The following is a 17431-nucleotide window of genomic DNA, read 5'->3' on the forward strand; positions in this document are numbered from 1 at the left end:
ATAATAAAACCCCTTGCAGTTTGCATCAGGTGTGGTTTTCTCTTGGGTCACTGGGGTGCTGGCCAGCTCATCCAAGGACTTGAGCAGAGGCCCAGCTTCGGGTGTCTTACAGTATCATAAAGTTAGACAACTTACCCATAGCTGGGGAGGCCATGGGCCCTAGTGGATTAATTGCTTTTCTCCCTTAGTATTCTTATTAGTGTCACTTTCTTACACTACTATAATTCTCAACTGTAGTCTGTCTATCCTTATCTCCACAAGTAATTGTAACACTTTACGCTTACCAAAGGGGATTTCATTTAACAACAGAGACCATCTGTTGTAAAATGAACTATTGGTAAGAAATATCAACTAGAGATGGAAAAGTCAAGTTTTCTTTAGGGAAGTGGGCCCTGAGAGACTATATCCATGTTTCAGTAGATGGCCCAATACTCATGTACACATGAGGAGCATGAAATGGACTTTGGCTATTAAAAAGAGGGATGTCGAACAGTCAGAAGGTGGACAGGGGTGGAGTGAGGAATAAAATTTGGAGTGTAAATAAATAAATAAAGAAGGAGGGATGCTATGTAATAAGAAGTTAGGAAGGTAGAGGTAGAAGGTAAGTCCCTATTGTTGAAGATATCATGCACTTCACAAATAGGACCCAGCAATACCATAGCTGGAATAGACCTATCTGAGGACTAGTTTTCATATTACCAGAAGGCCCCATGCAATTATCCAAAGAAGAAGAGGGTAAACAGCAGTCCTACTCTTGGGTGGCACCTATGAACCACAATCAACACAAAATGATACCCCTAAAGTTTCAATAGAGGCACACATACTTGGCACTAGCCAACAGCTCTCTAATTGAATTTAAGACCCACCTAACAAGAGGAAAGCCAGGCCTGATAACCTAGAGAACTCTCCAGTGAGAGTAAAGTCATCAGTATTGTTAGAGAACATAAAACTACTTATTTACTAAGCTAGCATAATTCCTAAAAATTTTTAACAAATTTTTACAAATTTTAACATTTGTCCTTATACCCACAAATTGTCATCTTCACCCCTTAACAAGGAAAATTGTGTTTGCAATAGATGGAAAACAATACAGAAAACCCCAACTAATGAAAATGCAGAGATGTGACATTTAGTTGCAATATAAACATCTACAAAACACTCCTGCACCTAAAACTTAGGGAGCGCTGTGCTCCAGGAGGGGAAAGCAAGGTTGTAAGAGCTAGAAGATCATGGAGTTTTCTATGGGATTTTATCTCCTAGTAATGTCAGAAACCCATAAATTCTCACCAATATGACTGTTCAACATGAGCTAAATAAGGATAACATGAAAAGACTCGCAAAAGTGAATGGGGAAAGGCTTATGAGGCCCCATGAGTACACAAAGAACTACAGGTGATGAAGGAATGCTGAGCAAGAGAAATCATCTTCCCCAGGGAACAGTATATAAATTGGTTTTCCAATTTCAAATGGTCAGTTCTGAAAACATACATACCAAGTAACATTAGAGAGACTAAATAGATTATATTTTGGAATCTACCACATGTATGCATATATATATACATACATATATATACATACACACACATATGCATACAACAGAAATTAACAAAAAAAAAAGGCCATGAATTTGAAAAAGAATAAGTAGGGGTAAAATGGGAAACGTTAAATGATGGAAAGGGAAGGAAGACATATTGTATTATATTATTATCTCGGGAATTAAATGAGAAATTAAAAGAACAACTACAAAAACAATAAGTTGGGAGGAAAATGTGGTGGTAGGGATGTGGGAGGAATTGAGGAATTAAGTGGGGGGGGGGTAAAGGGAGGTAACTTCCATCCAAAAATATTATTTCCAGCAATGAATGTTAAACAAATATTTAGAAAACAACATCCAACCTGCCCTCCCCCAAAGAATATATTTCTCTAATAAACCCTGGAAAGCCATTTTGGAGTGATGATTCAGTGGTTAATAAGAGCAGTTTGTTCCCAGCACCCATATTAGGTGTCTCACAAACTGCCTATATACCTCTAGTTCCAGGAGATCTTAACACCACTCTTCTGGTACTTGCTGGTAACTACATTCAGATATATATATCTATGTGTGTGTGTGTGTGTATGTGTATATATGTATATATATATATATGTATACATATATATGGCATACATACATATAAAATTATACATAATTAGAAATCTTCCTTTTGCCTCTTTTGTTTTGTTTTTGAGACAGGGTTTCTCTTTGGAACAGCCCAGGCTGTCCTGGAACTCAGTCTGTATAATAAGCTGGCCTTGAACTCACAGAGATACGCCTGCCTCTGCCTCCAAAGTGCTGCGATTAAAGGCATGTTCCACCATTGCTTGGCTAAATAAATGTTTTAAAAGTAAATAAATAAATTAACCCACTAGAATGCCGTTTGGAGATAGCGCACTAAACAAACCAAACCAGAACATATTGTGGCTACTTCCAGCAAACATAACCCAAAATATTCCCTTGGGGCCTGTATCTTGACTTCTATAAGCATTAAATCTGCTATTCGACCTTATTTGCACTCATTACTAATTCCAACAGGCCTCCGTTTTCACACAGTGCATCCTGCCCAAAACAAAGACACGGCCCTGGCTATGCCATTACCGTACAAAAACAGATTCCTTAATACTTCCTCAGATGATGTTTTCTAAGGATACCTCCCTTGTCTGAAGCCTCCAAGTCAAATCACACTTCTAAATTTATATTTTATCATAGCCCAGCGAAGGCCTGATGAGACCTAAAGGCAAAAGCGAGATTCTAATCTGTGCGGTGGTGACAGTCTCTGTTCAATGCGGTATAATCCCCTACACCCTTATTTAGAATCATATTTTTAACAATCAGCAGTACCTGAGACAATTCTCTCTTTCAACTTTTCGGTAAACCAGCTTCAGCGGCTTTTCAACAAGGTCTTCCTTCCCAGCGGGTCACTTCGAAACGTCACATCCGGTTCGCAGCCGCAGAATCAGTACAACAGTGCGCATGCTCCTGGGTTCCCTACCAGAGGTTCCTTTTCTTCTTTCTGTCTTTGTTTTGTTTTGTTCTTGTTTTTCGAGACAGGGTTTTTCTAAATAGCCCTCGCTGTCCTGGAACTCACTTTGTAGAACAGGCTAGTCTGGAACTCAGAAATTCGCCTGCCTCTGCCTCCCGAGTGCTGGGATTAAAGGTATGCGCCACCCCACCCCCACCCCCCGGCTTTCTTCTGTCTTATCAAATCGGCTTCTTCAAAGCCCTAGGATTTTTATTTCTGTTAGGCTGGGATCTGGCCCCTCAAGCCAGTATATCTGAAAGGTTATTTGGACTCAAGAGTCATTCTGTAGTAACTTACAAAGTAAACACGGCCATGACTAGTCACGGCGGATTTCTTTGTATGTCTTTGACAATGGTGATAATCTTCAGTTTGTTTTCTTCAGGATTTTTCATTGTGCCTTTTTAATGTGTTTTTAACCTTATAGGTAGGGATTCCTGGGAAATGCAGCTTCTCTCTTTTAGCAAAATTTTGACTAGTTACTGTATCCCTTCAGAAACTGTATTAAGTGTTAACTTTGGCCATGATTTGAGAAGGGATAGTAGAATAAATAGGTAGACATGTACCACGATAGTGATGGATATCATCTACAAAGCATACTGATATATTTATTTGTTTTTGTCATCTTCTAGATTTACCCCTTTGTGCAAATTTTATTATAAACAGGTGAAAGATTGAGATTATGATTTTATGAGGTATGGTCATTTTTGCTTAAATGACTTCCCATATATAGATGATCATCTTTCCATTAAGTATTTTCTCTTTTTATTATTCATTCCATTAACTTATGTTGTTGTTTTTTTTTTAGCACTCTGGGCTATTTCTAAGTTTAGTTTTGAAAAATAGGATTAGTAATATACACATTATTTACTCCCTGACTTCAGTGAACATCATGATATTTCATATCTTTATATTTTAATTACTTTGCTAATTAATTATTATAATTGGCATATTAGAGAAAGTAAATTGCAATCTCACAAAATAAAATTTTATTAAGTGGAAGGAATAGGGACTCCACAAGAAGACCTACAAAGTCAATGAACATGGACCCTTGGAGGTTCCTAGAGATGGAACCACCAAAAAGCAAGCATGGGCTGGACCAAGCACCTCTCCTCAAAGCATATATGTAGCAGATTTGCTGCTTGGTCTTCATGTGGGTACCCTAACAAATGGAGTGGGGCTATCCATGACTGTCTTGCTTATCTATGAATCCTGTTCTCCTAACTGGGCTGTCTTGTCTGGCATCAGTGGGAGAGGATGGATGGGCCTAGTCCTGCAGTGACTTGATGTGGCAAGTGGGTTGGTACAGAGAGGGGACCTCCCCCTTCTCAACGGTTGAGAGGTGTAAAACAGAGACCATGTGAAGGGGAGACTGGGAGGAGAGGAGGGACTGCAATAGGGATGCAAAGTGAATAAATTGATTAATGGAAAGAAAGAAAGAATATGTTCTACACACAGCAATGAAAATTGGAATGACAGTAAAACCAGTTCATTATAATAGTGAGCACAAAAGACATTCTACATACTGTCATGAGTGATGGGTACCATAACTAGTTCATTCCTTTTTTTTTTTAAATCTAGTTACCATCTTATGTCAGAGAACCTATAAATTGACTATCAGATGTTATTTAACAAAGGACTTATCAGAATAAAGATGAAATATGAATTTGAGGAGACTATCCAATTAAATTAGAAACATTTATGAATTGAAGTAGGAAAAATGATTCATAAACTAGTCAATTTATGGTAAAGATGTTTTCTTTAGGCACTGGAGAGATGGTTCAGTGGTTAAGAGCACTTCTTTTGCTTGCAGAATACCTGAATTTGGTTCACATTACCCATGTGGTGGCCTACACTATTTCTAAGTTCCAAGGATTTGATACCATTCTCAGGCCATTGGGGTCACTAAGCTCATATTGTGCATAAAATTCGTATGCAGACATAACATTCATACACATAAAAATAAATAAATCTAAAAAGTAGATCAAAAGAATACACAACAAAACAAAAACCCCATGACACTCATATATTATATAGCATTGTTTAATTCTTTTTGTATTAAAATTTAATAGTGGCTAAATATATGTGCTTTCAAATATTTGTATTGGACATTTTATGAACATAGGGAATAGAAAATGAGGTAAACAAAGACATAATTTAGAAGAAACAACTTTATCATTACGCACAAATAGAATTTAATGCAGCAATTATACTAAAACCTATTAAAGTAATGAAAACCTTTTAAGCACTATTGTATTTAAAATCTATACACAAAATTTGCTGTTTGCTGTAGCAACACACAGGACAAAACTGGATTTATAAATCTATAAAAGCAAATCCAGCATAACAAGTGTAAGAACACTAGCAGAAGTATGTACCTTATATTTAAATTGCTGACAAACTGGCAAACTGACAAACTGGACAAATGTTACAGATTTCTAGAATGTTCAATAAACAAGTTAAACTGCACCAAATTTAATCTAGTGACATTTATAAAATCAATATATTGCTATTTGTGAATACTTTTGACTAGAAACAGAATATGACTGAAAACTTCTATCTTCACAACGCACAAATCTATTTCAGGTCAATTCAAAGCCTAATTTTATGTTATTTCATCTGAAAATTTATATACTTACATTAACAGGATAAAATGCCACATTAAGAAAAATATATTAACAAAACCAAGCTGCCATTATTTATTCATGTTTAAAATATATGTAACGAAATCAGATAAAGATATCTATGAAAAGCAATATGGAATATAATACATAACATGGAAATATTAAGTTGAAGATTATCTTTTTTTATTAATGCTATATTAATAAACTAACAAATGAAATGTGCCATGTTTGAAAAACACATTATATAATTTGTATATTTATATGTATATATTTTATGAAAAAATATATTCATGATAAAATGATTCATGATTATTTAATAATAAGTCCCTAAAGCATAAGATTAATATGTAAACACATAGTTTCGAGGCAACAAACAATATCAAAAATAAAGTTAAATAAAATATCTGGTGTTTAAAAATAAATATACTAAATTAATCTTAGAAGTATATGAAAATAATAGAAAAATTCTCTGAAGAATGAAGAAATCACTGAAGTTCTAACTAGAGGAACATTTTGTTGATAGTTAGAACATTTAATTTTAATTCCCCTCAAGTTCAATTGTAAAAATACTGGAGTCATTTCAGCACAAATACAATTCTAAAGGTTTTTGTATGCACGTCTGTATATATGACATGAATGCATAAGTTCATATAAGCTAAGTATACAATTTATGTTGACTTCTGAATTGCCAAGAAAGAATATCAAATATTAGCTTGATTAACAAGGAAAGAAGATTTGGCTTACTATACAAGTTATTTAGAATTACTAAAATGTATACTAGTTAGGAGCTTGTAAGTGATATAAGTATAGATATAGGCAAATTACGAGAAGACATGTATGAAACTTGTAATAGATTCTCTTCCAGTGTCTAAAGAAGGATCCAAGTTAGGTAACATTTTTATTTATCTATCTATCTATTTATTTATTTTTGATTTCTAACATCTGGAACTATTCGGGGGGAGGGGTGATACATTCATGTGACTTTAGTCATCAATTTTATTGATTGATTTATTGATTGATTGATTAATTGAGTTTCCTTTTTGAGACAGGGTTCCTCTGTGTAACTTTGACTGTCCCGAAACTTGCTCTGTATACCATAATGGCCTCGCACTCACAGAGGCCTACCAGTCTCTGCCTCCCAAGTGCTCAACCACTGTCACCAATGGTTGTTATTTATTTATTTATTTTTATGCAGGCAGAAGGAACTAATTCATAGGAAATAAGAGATTGTGAGCTTAAAATCTATAGATCTACAACCTGGCCCTAATTTGATAACAGCTGGCTTGATAAATTCTCTGTAGTCTGTAGTGGATTGGCTTGTGAGTTAACGTTTAGGATCATCTTCTGAAACCGTCCACTTACCCCTGCATTTAAAGGGACTCAAGGTGCCTCTCATTGCCTTCAAGAAGTCTGTGTTCCTCTACACTGTTTTCCTGTCTCACAGTCTCATAGTGGCAAGCAAGACCCTGTCCCCACTGTCTGGCTCCTGTCACCTCCGTCTTTGCTAGTACAACCTGAAGATGTTCCAAGATCCTCTGTCCCTATAGCCCCCACACCAATACATAAGCTTCTTCGATGTGTATTTCATTTTGTTTTTATGGGTTTGGGAACAATTTAAACTCCCAGTTTATTTTCACAAAAGAAAATAAAATTACAGTTGAAGAAACAACAATAAAACCAAACCAAAACAAAAACATTTAGGGTCATCATGTTAACTCTTAGCAGTTTTCACATCTCTAACAAAAGTTTCAACTTCTTGGACTTTTGGAGGGGAGGGGACCTTTAAGCACCATTCCTGGCATATGGTATGCAATAACAACATCTCTGTGGAAGCTTTAAGAACTATCTCCTGTCATATGGAATTGCCTTAATTTTGGATCTTCAGTCTTTACTACATGTATTCACCATAGGCCCATGTAATTTCCACTGCCTTTTTTGACCAGTGACTGCATCTTTGGTGGTCATCATTTTTATTTGTTTTACTGAAATTAGATTCATCTTTTCATATCATATTTCATGATTACATTTTCCCTTCTCTCTACTCCTTCCAGTTCTTTCCCACCACCCCTCTAGATCCACTCACTTTCTCATTAAAAAAGAGCAGGTCTCTAAGAAACCTCAACCAAACGTATCAAAATAACATATAATAAGATGAAACAAAAACTATAATTTCAAAGTTTTACATGGTATCTCCACAGGAGAAAAAGAGTCCCCAGAGAAGGCACAAGAGTCAGAGACCCACTTGTTCTTATACTTAGGAGTCCCCCCCCCCCAAAAAAAAAACAACTAAGCTAACAGATATAATATATATGCAGAGGACCATGTAGGCCATGTGTTGGCTGTTTTAGTCTCTGAGTTCATATGCACCTTGCTTAATTCTTTCAGGGGGGGCTTATTCTCCTTAGTGTCTTCCACCCCTTGTGGTCCTTATACACTTCTGTTCTTCTTTCCTGGCATTCCTTGAGCTCTGGGGGAAGGTATTTAATGGATACCTCCAGTTCAGATTCTCTCTGCATAATATATGTTTGGGAGATGACTTTTTGAACTGCAGGCACTAAGATCAACAATTATTAAATGATACCCATGAAACTGCAAAGCTTCCATAAGGCAAAGGACATCTTCATACAGGCAAAGTCTTAGAGGTATACAGAGAATTCACAATAGAAGAATCTCAAATGGCTGAGAAACATTTAAAGAAATGTTCAACACCCTTAGCCAGTAGGGAAATGTCAATCAAAACTACTTTGAATCAAAACTACTTTGAGATTCCATCTTACAAATTTCAGAATGGCAAAGATCAATAACAAGCAACAGCTCATGGTGATGAGGATGTGGATCAAAGGGAACATTCCTCCATTGCTGGTGGGAGTACATACTTGTACAATTACTAAGGAAATGAATGTAGGGGTTCCTGAGAATGTTGGGGATTGATCGACCTCAAGCCACAGCTATACCAGTCTTGGGCATAAACCAAACTCATCTTATCACAAGGACTCCTGTTCAACCATGTTCACTGTGGGTTCATTTATAATAGTCAGAAAGTGTAAACAACCCTGATGTCCCAAGACAGAAGAATGGATAAAGGAAAATTACATAATACTTTATTGAGTAAATTAACTCCATAGGAACAGATGCAGAGTCCCACAGCCAAATACTAGGTGGCGCTCCATTAGCCTTCACTCAAAGTTTCTGCTTGACTACTGTTTTTTTTTTTTTTCCTTCTTTTGGCCTAACCCCTCATATTAAGTAAGGCTCATAGCTCTCTGACAAAGCCCTCTTTGTTTCAGGACAAAGTGATGTGTTTGTCTCATCTGGTTCTATTTCTCCCTGGTTCCTAATACTCATAAGGGTAGATCTGTCAAATTGCTATATGCTTTCTTCTGTTCTAAGACAGAAAAAAAAAAGAAAGAAAGGAGCTTAACTCTTACCTGTTTGATGACTGGAAAGAAAATTATCTTTCTCCGCCAACGTCAAGGAATTTAGTTCAGGTAACAATCTAGAAGAGTTGGAAAGCAGATTATTATTCATGTGATTCACTATGATATGCAGCTGTATTGCTACCACCATTTTAATATGAAGAGATTCCTGTAGGACATCTGACTTCTGCCAATTGCAAAATAATATATTGTTTCAAGTTTCTAGTATTTATGATGATTTTTATAGCACCAACAGAAAAATCAAAATATGCTATTTCAAAGAAAACTTGCTATGTTATATTAACACCAGACAATCTACATAGTCAGATGCATGTCAGAAATATTCATAAAGATATATATGATGATGAAATGATCACTTCATTAAGAATATATGATAAGGGGCTGGTGAGATGGCTCAGTGGGTAAGAGCACCCGACTGCTCTTCCGAAGGTCCGAAGTTCAAATCCCAGCAACCACATGGTGGCTCACAACCACCCAAAATGAGATCTGATGCCCTCTTCTGGTGTGTCTGAAGACAGCTACAGTGTACTTACAGATAATAAATAAATAAATAAATAAATAAATAAATAAATAAAATCTTAAAAAAAAAAGAATATATGATAATAATCTTGTAGCAGTGCATGTTGGTACATACCTGGAATTCTAACACATAAAGACAAAAGAATGATGATCCCAAATTGGATTACAGCCTGCACTACATGGTAACATTCAAGCCTGGTTTCATCAACCCTCTTCTCCTTATCGAATTCTTTATCCTTTTTGCCTTAGTTGTCCATGCCCATCCTCACAGTAGTCGACCTCCAGTTCTCATGTATATGTGTTCAATTTTTCTCCCCCTGCTCCTTCAATATTTCTTCTCCTCACCCCACTTGCATTCATACTTTTAACTTTCCCATAGATATATACACAGATAGACAGATAGATAGATAGACAGACAGACAGATGGCTTTGATACATATTGAGATCTAGGGTCGGTCTGCCAGAAAGAGATGGAAGAATGGAGGAAGAAGGGATGGAGGGGGAAGGAGAGAGAGCAATCAGAGAGATAATGGCAACTAAACAGACACAAACATGAATATTAAAACAATAGGACACAATAGATATGCCTCTCTAAAGTATGGATAGGTAATATTTGACAAATGTACTATAGGACAGGAGGAAAGCTGTAAAATGTTATCTTGACATGACACACCTGTTGCACACACCTTCTTACAGAAGCTGTGATTACTTGCACAGGAGTAACACAATATTAACCAATAAAGATCCCAACGTGGACACATGGATAGTGGAAGGCTTCCTGACACTCCACCTTAGCTGGGGAGCTTGCCAATTGATGAATTCAAGGGAAGGAAAGTCTCCTTTTTTTTTTTTTTCAGGCATGGCCACTGAGAAATTCCCCAAACTCCAGTAGATGACCTCATACCCATATGAACAACACTACTTGGAGTCAGTTGGCTGAAAAATAGATATTTTTAAAAGGAGGCAATGCAGTTGGAATGTAGATATTATGAGTGTTTAGCATGAGCTATTGCATATGTTCTAGGCCAAGCTTCACTACCACCCCCCCCCGAAAAAATAAAAATAAAAGGCAAAAGCCAACACTGGAAAGAAATTCAACTTCATTAAATATCAGACAATTGATAATTAAAAACAATTATGAAATGCCACAGCATAAATATTAAATATAAAACAAACAATAAAGTTATAATGCCAAATAGTCAATAATAGTACAAAGAAATTAGATTACCAATAAATGCTGTCAGAAATATAATATTGTTCAGTAACTATAAAATACTTCAAAATTGGAAAATGGCAAATCAAATTTCAACCTTCAACTCACCAAGCAGCTTTGCAGTTGCAGTTCTGTATACTTAGCCCAGAAAATGAGCCCTTATATCTACCCCCCCAAAAAAAGAAGAAGAAAAACACAAACCCTCTACGTAATTGTTCATGGCAACATAGTTTGTAGAAGTTCCCAAGTAGAAACAAGCAAGATATTTCAACAATGGGCAAATGTTTTAGCAAACTTTAGGACATTCATGCCATGAGATAAGAAGAGACAAAATGTTGGTACATGCAGACAAATGTTTCAGTAAAACCTGGGACATTCATACCATGGGATAAGAAGAGACACTCTTGATATACAACCAACTTGTATGGAGCTCAAGGCCATCCTTTCGAGTTAAACCGAACTCGTTTTCAAAAGTTCCTACACTCTTATGAGTCCATGTTTTACAACAGTCTCAAGACGATAGAATGAAAGAAATTCAGAACATAACTGATCTTTGTTACATAATAAGCATTGGTGTGAAGAAGAGAGTAGGTGTTTCTGATAGAGGGGTAGTATTTGGGACTTGTGCTAAAATTTTAATGTAATTGTGGTAGTACAGGTAAACACATGAGAAAAATCCCTTTATTTCAGCAAACACATTTTAGTAATGCTATTTCTTTTGTTATTTTAGTTGTTTGAGACTGGGTCTCTGATACCAAACTACTGGCAGTCTCCTTCAGCTACCCTGTCCTCACAGGCAGGAGCCACTATGGCCACCAGTTTCCAAGGTTTGATTCTATATTCTAGTTAGGAATTATGCTCTAGCCAGGCTTAGTTGGCAACCTAACAACTTGTGGGACCTCGAACAAATTCAACACATTCATGCTGTAATTTAAACTTAGAGATCTGTGAAATAATGCATGAGATTTGTCTTAAGTCATTACGTTTATGTTATTTTGTTATGGAAACAATTGAAAATTATACACATACACAATTACTTCAAGTTCTGATCTCATTGTACATGAAACATAAAATTTATTTAAATAAAAAATATTTATGGTTAATGTACATTTATGCCAAGGAATTTGATGAGCCAAAAATTATATTAACTGGGGAAACATGGACATAATATTTTATATGTTTGTATGAAAAAAATTTATATACCCAGTACAATGAAAAGTGAATATATACCAAGAAAAATCCTATTAAGTGACCATTTTGTAATTAACTATTCATAACATTATCATCACTATCATTATAGATTAAAAATACTGTATTACAGAAGATGAAAAGGAAAGACAAAGATAATATTAGAAAATTCCTAGGAGCCAGCTTAGCCCAGCTACTATTTTCCATCTTCTACATGCTTTTGGGTACCTGTGCTGGCTGGTTTTGTGTGACAATTTGACACAAGCTGGAGATATCACAGAGAAAGGAGATTCAGTTGAGGAAACACCTCCATGAGATCCAACTGTAAGGCATTTTCTCAATTAGTGATCAAAGGAGGAGGGCCCATTGTGAGTGGTGCTATCCTTGGGCTGGTAGTCCTGGGTTCTATAAGAAAGGGATCTGCAACCCTATAGGTGGAACAACAGTATGAACTAACCAGTACTCCAGAGCTCTTGTCTCTAGCTGCATATGTATCAAAAGATGGCCTAGTCGGACATCACTGCAAAGAGAGGCCCTTTGGACTTGCAAACTTTATATGCCCCAGTACAGGGGAATGCCAGGGCCAAAAAGGGGGAGTGGGTGGGTAGGGGATTGGGAGGGTGGGTATGGGGGACTTTTGGGATAGCATTGGAAATGTAAACGAGGAAAATACCTAATTAAAAAAAAAAAAAGAAAGTAAGCTAAGCAAGGCAGAGGAAGCAAGCCAGTAACATCCCTCCATGACCTCTGCATTAGCTCCTGCTTCCTGACCTGCTTGAGTTCCAGTCCTGACTTCCTTTGGTGATGAACAGCAGTGTGGAAGCATAAGCTGAATAAATCCTTTCCTCCCCAACTTAGTGCCCATATAGTGTGAGATTATGCAATCATTGTTTTCGTTCCTAGAAAAGCAAAACAAAACAAACAAATCCACCTTTATGGTATAAGTTCCAGTGAATCCGATAAAATCATGTTTAGACCAAGACATTGACTGAAATGTCACTTTTATTTCTTGTAACTAGTTGGTGCCTATCTTACTCCGACACACACGCACATGCACACACACACACACACACCCATACACCTTTTCTAAATTTATGAGCATTTTAAAAGATAAACTTTATAAATCAAAATTTTCATTTTTACATTATGGTAGAGACAATGCTTAATTGTTACTTATGACAGCTAGCAAATGATTGAGCCAATATCTTTGTTAAAAGAACAAAGAAAACTAAAAATTCAAATAATATTTTGTTTTATATATTGAAATATAATTAAAACATTCAAATATTTTTAACAAAAAATACAACCTGGTTACTTAAGATAGCATTTGATTTCATATGTTCCTCAGAATAAAAAAGAAACAACATACACAAACTTTACTTGATCAATTTCTTCTATGGAGCACAAAACTAAAGGTAGCATATCTGTGCATTAAGGTGATGTGTTTAGTTCTCAAATCTTGGACAACCCAAAAGGGCCAAAACCACAATACAAATACTGTTAAAATGAAGATGGTGCCTTTTTGAATATATGACAAATGGTAAAGTCCCCTGGTATTTAATTGTCTTAAAGATTGAAAAGAACCTGAAGCTTCAAGCTTCTTGTTGTTGTTTTTGCTTTTTGTTTGTTTGTTTTGTTTTTCCCACAAAGGAACATTTTGACCATCAGGAAACATAGCTATCAAGATGCAACTGTAATGTAATTGGTTACATCACATCTTATTCTTTATATCTACAGTATCAAAAATATGGAGGACTTTGTGATAGGAACTCTAAAAAAAATGGTAATGGCTGGGGATGAACCATTCAGTCTAGATACTGAGTACCTAACATGTACTATATCATTTACATAAATCAGGTTCAATCTTCCTAAAGCAAAGCTATGGCTTTAGTCATTGTGTGAAAATTATTCATTTACAGTTTTGCTGTAATACTCTGAAATTTTGGAAAGCAATCTCAACCTATATAGTCAGTAGCTAATATTAGCTTTCTCATGTACTATAACATTTTGGGTTTATCTTTATTATATATATAAATAATAAGGAGCTAATTAAGGAATGATAGTTCAGAACTATTGAAGATAACTTATCATGGGTTATGAACCAAAATTAAGACTGAATAAAATAATTAGCAGACCAAATGTGAAAATGGAAATTTGTTCACCTACTTAATTAATATTTTTAAATTATTTATTTAAAAACACTTCCCATATCATTTTAAATTTTACCCAAATTTGTTATTTGGACTTTTCTTTGGGATATGCAAAGAAAGTCTACTCACCCCAGGTTCAACACTCACAACATACCAAAGAAAATACTGATTTTACATCCAAATTTGGTATGGTAATTGAATCAGGCTAGGTGTTAGAGGAGCATACGAGACCCCAAGCAGGCACCACAAAATTGTTTCACCCTAACATGGGTAGCAACTTTCTCACACTGCAGTGCACCTTTGTTAAGAATTGAATTGGCATTTTGATGGGGAGATAAAGGGAAGGTGGAGCGCAAGGTGAGGAAAGAGAGAAAAAGGAGAAAATGGAAGAGGGAGAGGATGCAGAGGAGGAGGAAGATGAAGAAAAGTGGAGCAGCAGCACATGGCCTGGAGAAACTGTAAGTTCTAAGGGGTCTCCTAGATGGAAAAGATGCTAGTATATTGGGAGATCTGCCCAGTCTAGGCGCACAGAATGTATTCATATTAACTGGGTTGTGTTTTAATTTGCTGGGGTCTATTTGGGAGGAGATTTACTGCAACACTGAAGTGTCTCCTCTAATCTCTGCTGCTTTCAGGAAGGGTTGTATAGTAAAGGTTGTATAGTAAAATGTAACCACCATCTAGAAATGGATTTCAGTGGAGATAGAGTCTGTGGGATCTGACAAGAGGCAGTTGTCAGTGGACCACAGTCTGTCTTACTTGTTAGCAACTACTACAATGAAGGAAAGCCAAGCATGCATGTTGTGGTTTTGTTTTGTTTTGTTTTGTTTTGTTTTGTTTTGTTTTGTTTTTCGAGACAGGGTTTCTCTGTGCCGTTCTGGCTGTCCTGGAACTCACTCTGTAGACCAGGCTGGCCTCGAACTCAAAACCCACCTGCCTCTGCCTCCCAAGTGCTGGGATTAAAGGCGTGCGCCACCACTGCCTGTCCATGTTTTGTACTTTTAACACAAATCAAAAACACTTTTATTGTAAAAGCACATTATAAAATTCTGTCATAATGATTCTGAAGTTGATATATACCTCTGTAAAATGGCATAATATTAATAACAAACATCATGTTGACCCTATTTAGAATATGTTCATCCTGCATGACTGAAGTTGCCTTGCTTTTCAGACATGATTAGGTTAAAAAAATATTTTATATGCCTAAGTGATTAAAACAACTGTTATGAGAGTTTGTATGTATATCAATACTCTCCAAATACACAATGTCTAGGGCTGAAAATTAAATTAATAAATGAGGATGAGATGTAAAATAATACATGAGATGTCCCCATTGATTTATATGTAGCTAAGCTTATAAGAAGAGAAAAATATACCTCACCTTCAGGAACATTGGGCTTTTATGTGGCTGTTTTAACAAAAAATCCCTTGCTGGTTGGACCAAGAGACCAAAGGTTACTGATTTGAAAGTACCCATTGTACCTCATTTCAAGTTTGGTTATTTCAAAAGGATATGACTTTTCAGTGTGCACATTAGTATTCCATACAGCCTTAAAAACAGTGCTTCCAGGTTTTGTCTAATACTATACAGTATCAGAAGCCTCCTATAGTGGACATGCAGAGAGGCATGAAAATACTTTACATAATTTAAGTAAAAGTAAGATTACAAAAAGGTTTGTGCATTTTTGCAGAACTGTATGTAATATTTGTGTAATTTTTCCTCAGGGAAAACCTACCTATTTGTGCTGTGGACAAGCTTACACGCTACGAGAACTTTTTTGAGATGATATAACCTAACTTGTTATAGTGTACATTCTCTAAACTGATGCATTTCTGTGTGTTCAGGTTGACTTTCTGTCATGTATGCCCTAGAAACCATAAAATGACAATGAAAAATATAAATTGGTTAAAATTATAGAAAGATTTACATTTACCCTACAAAACTATTCATAAAAATTAATCTGTGCATATTCACCAGAAACCTGATAGTTACCTGTCAGTAAAGTATAAATTACATGATTTATAAAAAATCATGTAAGAATACAATTGGTTGAAAAGAAAGGCTGCATGTAAAATATATTAAATGTACTGTGATAATTCAAGCTACTGTTTGTAAAATACCTTACCATCTTGAACTTGTCTCCAAGGAGAAAATTACGATTCATCTCTGTCTTCAGACATATTGATGAGTGTGTGTTCTGTTGTTGTCTATGATTTCTTTTAACAGAGTGGGAGAGGGTTTTTACATCAAATTCTCAGTATCAAAAAGCACATAACATGTATGCATAATATTTTCACCACTTAGGAATTACTCAACATAGTGCTATAAGTAGCAGTGAAAAGTATATCATTTACTATAATATTAGTATATGTAAACTTTTTAATGGAAAGTTCAGTGTAACTATGGTTACATACAGGGAATGGGAATATTAAAGGAATCACTTTATTGTTCAGTTTTTTTTTCTGTTGAGTATTCATTAAGATAGTCAGTTTTAAAGGCTAAAAACTGAACAACCTTTCTTATTTGAGGCAGTTATTATAGCCCCAGTCAAGCTCAATAATTTAAAATGATTGTTTTGCTTCAGACTTATGGCATTTTGCACAGTCACAGAGTCAGAGATTATGGAGGTGAATGTTTAGGTGGCTTACAAAACACATCACAAGACTCAGAGATAGAAATGACTCGGAGAAAAGTCTCATACTGATTAGAATTTCAAACTGTCCATTTCATATTCAAAGAGAAAGTCCAGTCTCAGCAGTTCCCAAGCACTTTTTTCTGAACTTATCTCTTGCATATTCAAATACCATCTCCTACACTGGCTTGGAACATTTGATGTGAACTTCTTGTTCTCTGGTGTTTCCCACCTCAGTTTCAAGGTTGGTGCTGAATCACTGTTGTTGTTCAAGGTAAAGTTTAATCAATTTTTAGATATGGAAAATGAGAAAGAGGGTATTGAGCTTCTGTGCAGAATGCAAAGAAGTAAAGTGAATATTATGCTATTTTCAAAATTCTACTTTGGGGAATGAGGAACAATTTCTCATTATTTATCTACAGTTTTAAGTCATAATTTCAGAAAACAAGGGCACATATTTGTGTCATATTTTATATGAAAGAATTTTCTGCAAATGAGGCATGGGATCATTCATTGAAACAACTGAGCCTTATTCAGCACTTGTTTGTTCTGAGTAGAAGAGACATTATATGGTGTGATTTTAAATTTTTATTGAGCTTATAAAAGTTACA

At 35.7% G+C, this 17431-nt stretch overlaps 1 protein-coding gene across 3 annotated transcripts in view; it reads right to left on the bottom strand.

Moving 5' to 3' along the window:
- Positions 1-17431, bottom strand: part of Mageb16 (melanoma antigen family B, 16) — a 48205-nt gene that overhangs the window by 9385 nt on the left and 21389 nt on the right. Inside the window, exons 1-2 of one of the 3 annotated variants that reach the window (XM_011247683.3) lie at positions 10955-10987; positions 9106-9173 (exon numbers count right to left, since the gene is read on the bottom strand). The gene's annotated coding sequence lies outside the window, so the exon portion shown is untranslated. Of the gene's footprint in view, positions 1-2875; positions 2968-9105; positions 9174-10954; positions 10988-17431 lie in introns of those variants that run through there. The other 2 variants (NM_028025.1, NM_001113734.1) reach the window with 2 other exon arrangements.

The sequence above is a fragment of the Mus musculus genome, chromosome X (genome assembly GCF_000001635.26).
Source record: "Mus musculus strain C57BL/6J chromosome X, GRCm38.p6 C57BL/6J".
Classification (NCBI taxonomy): Eukaryota; Metazoa; Chordata; class Mammalia; order Rodentia; family Muridae; genus Mus; species Mus musculus.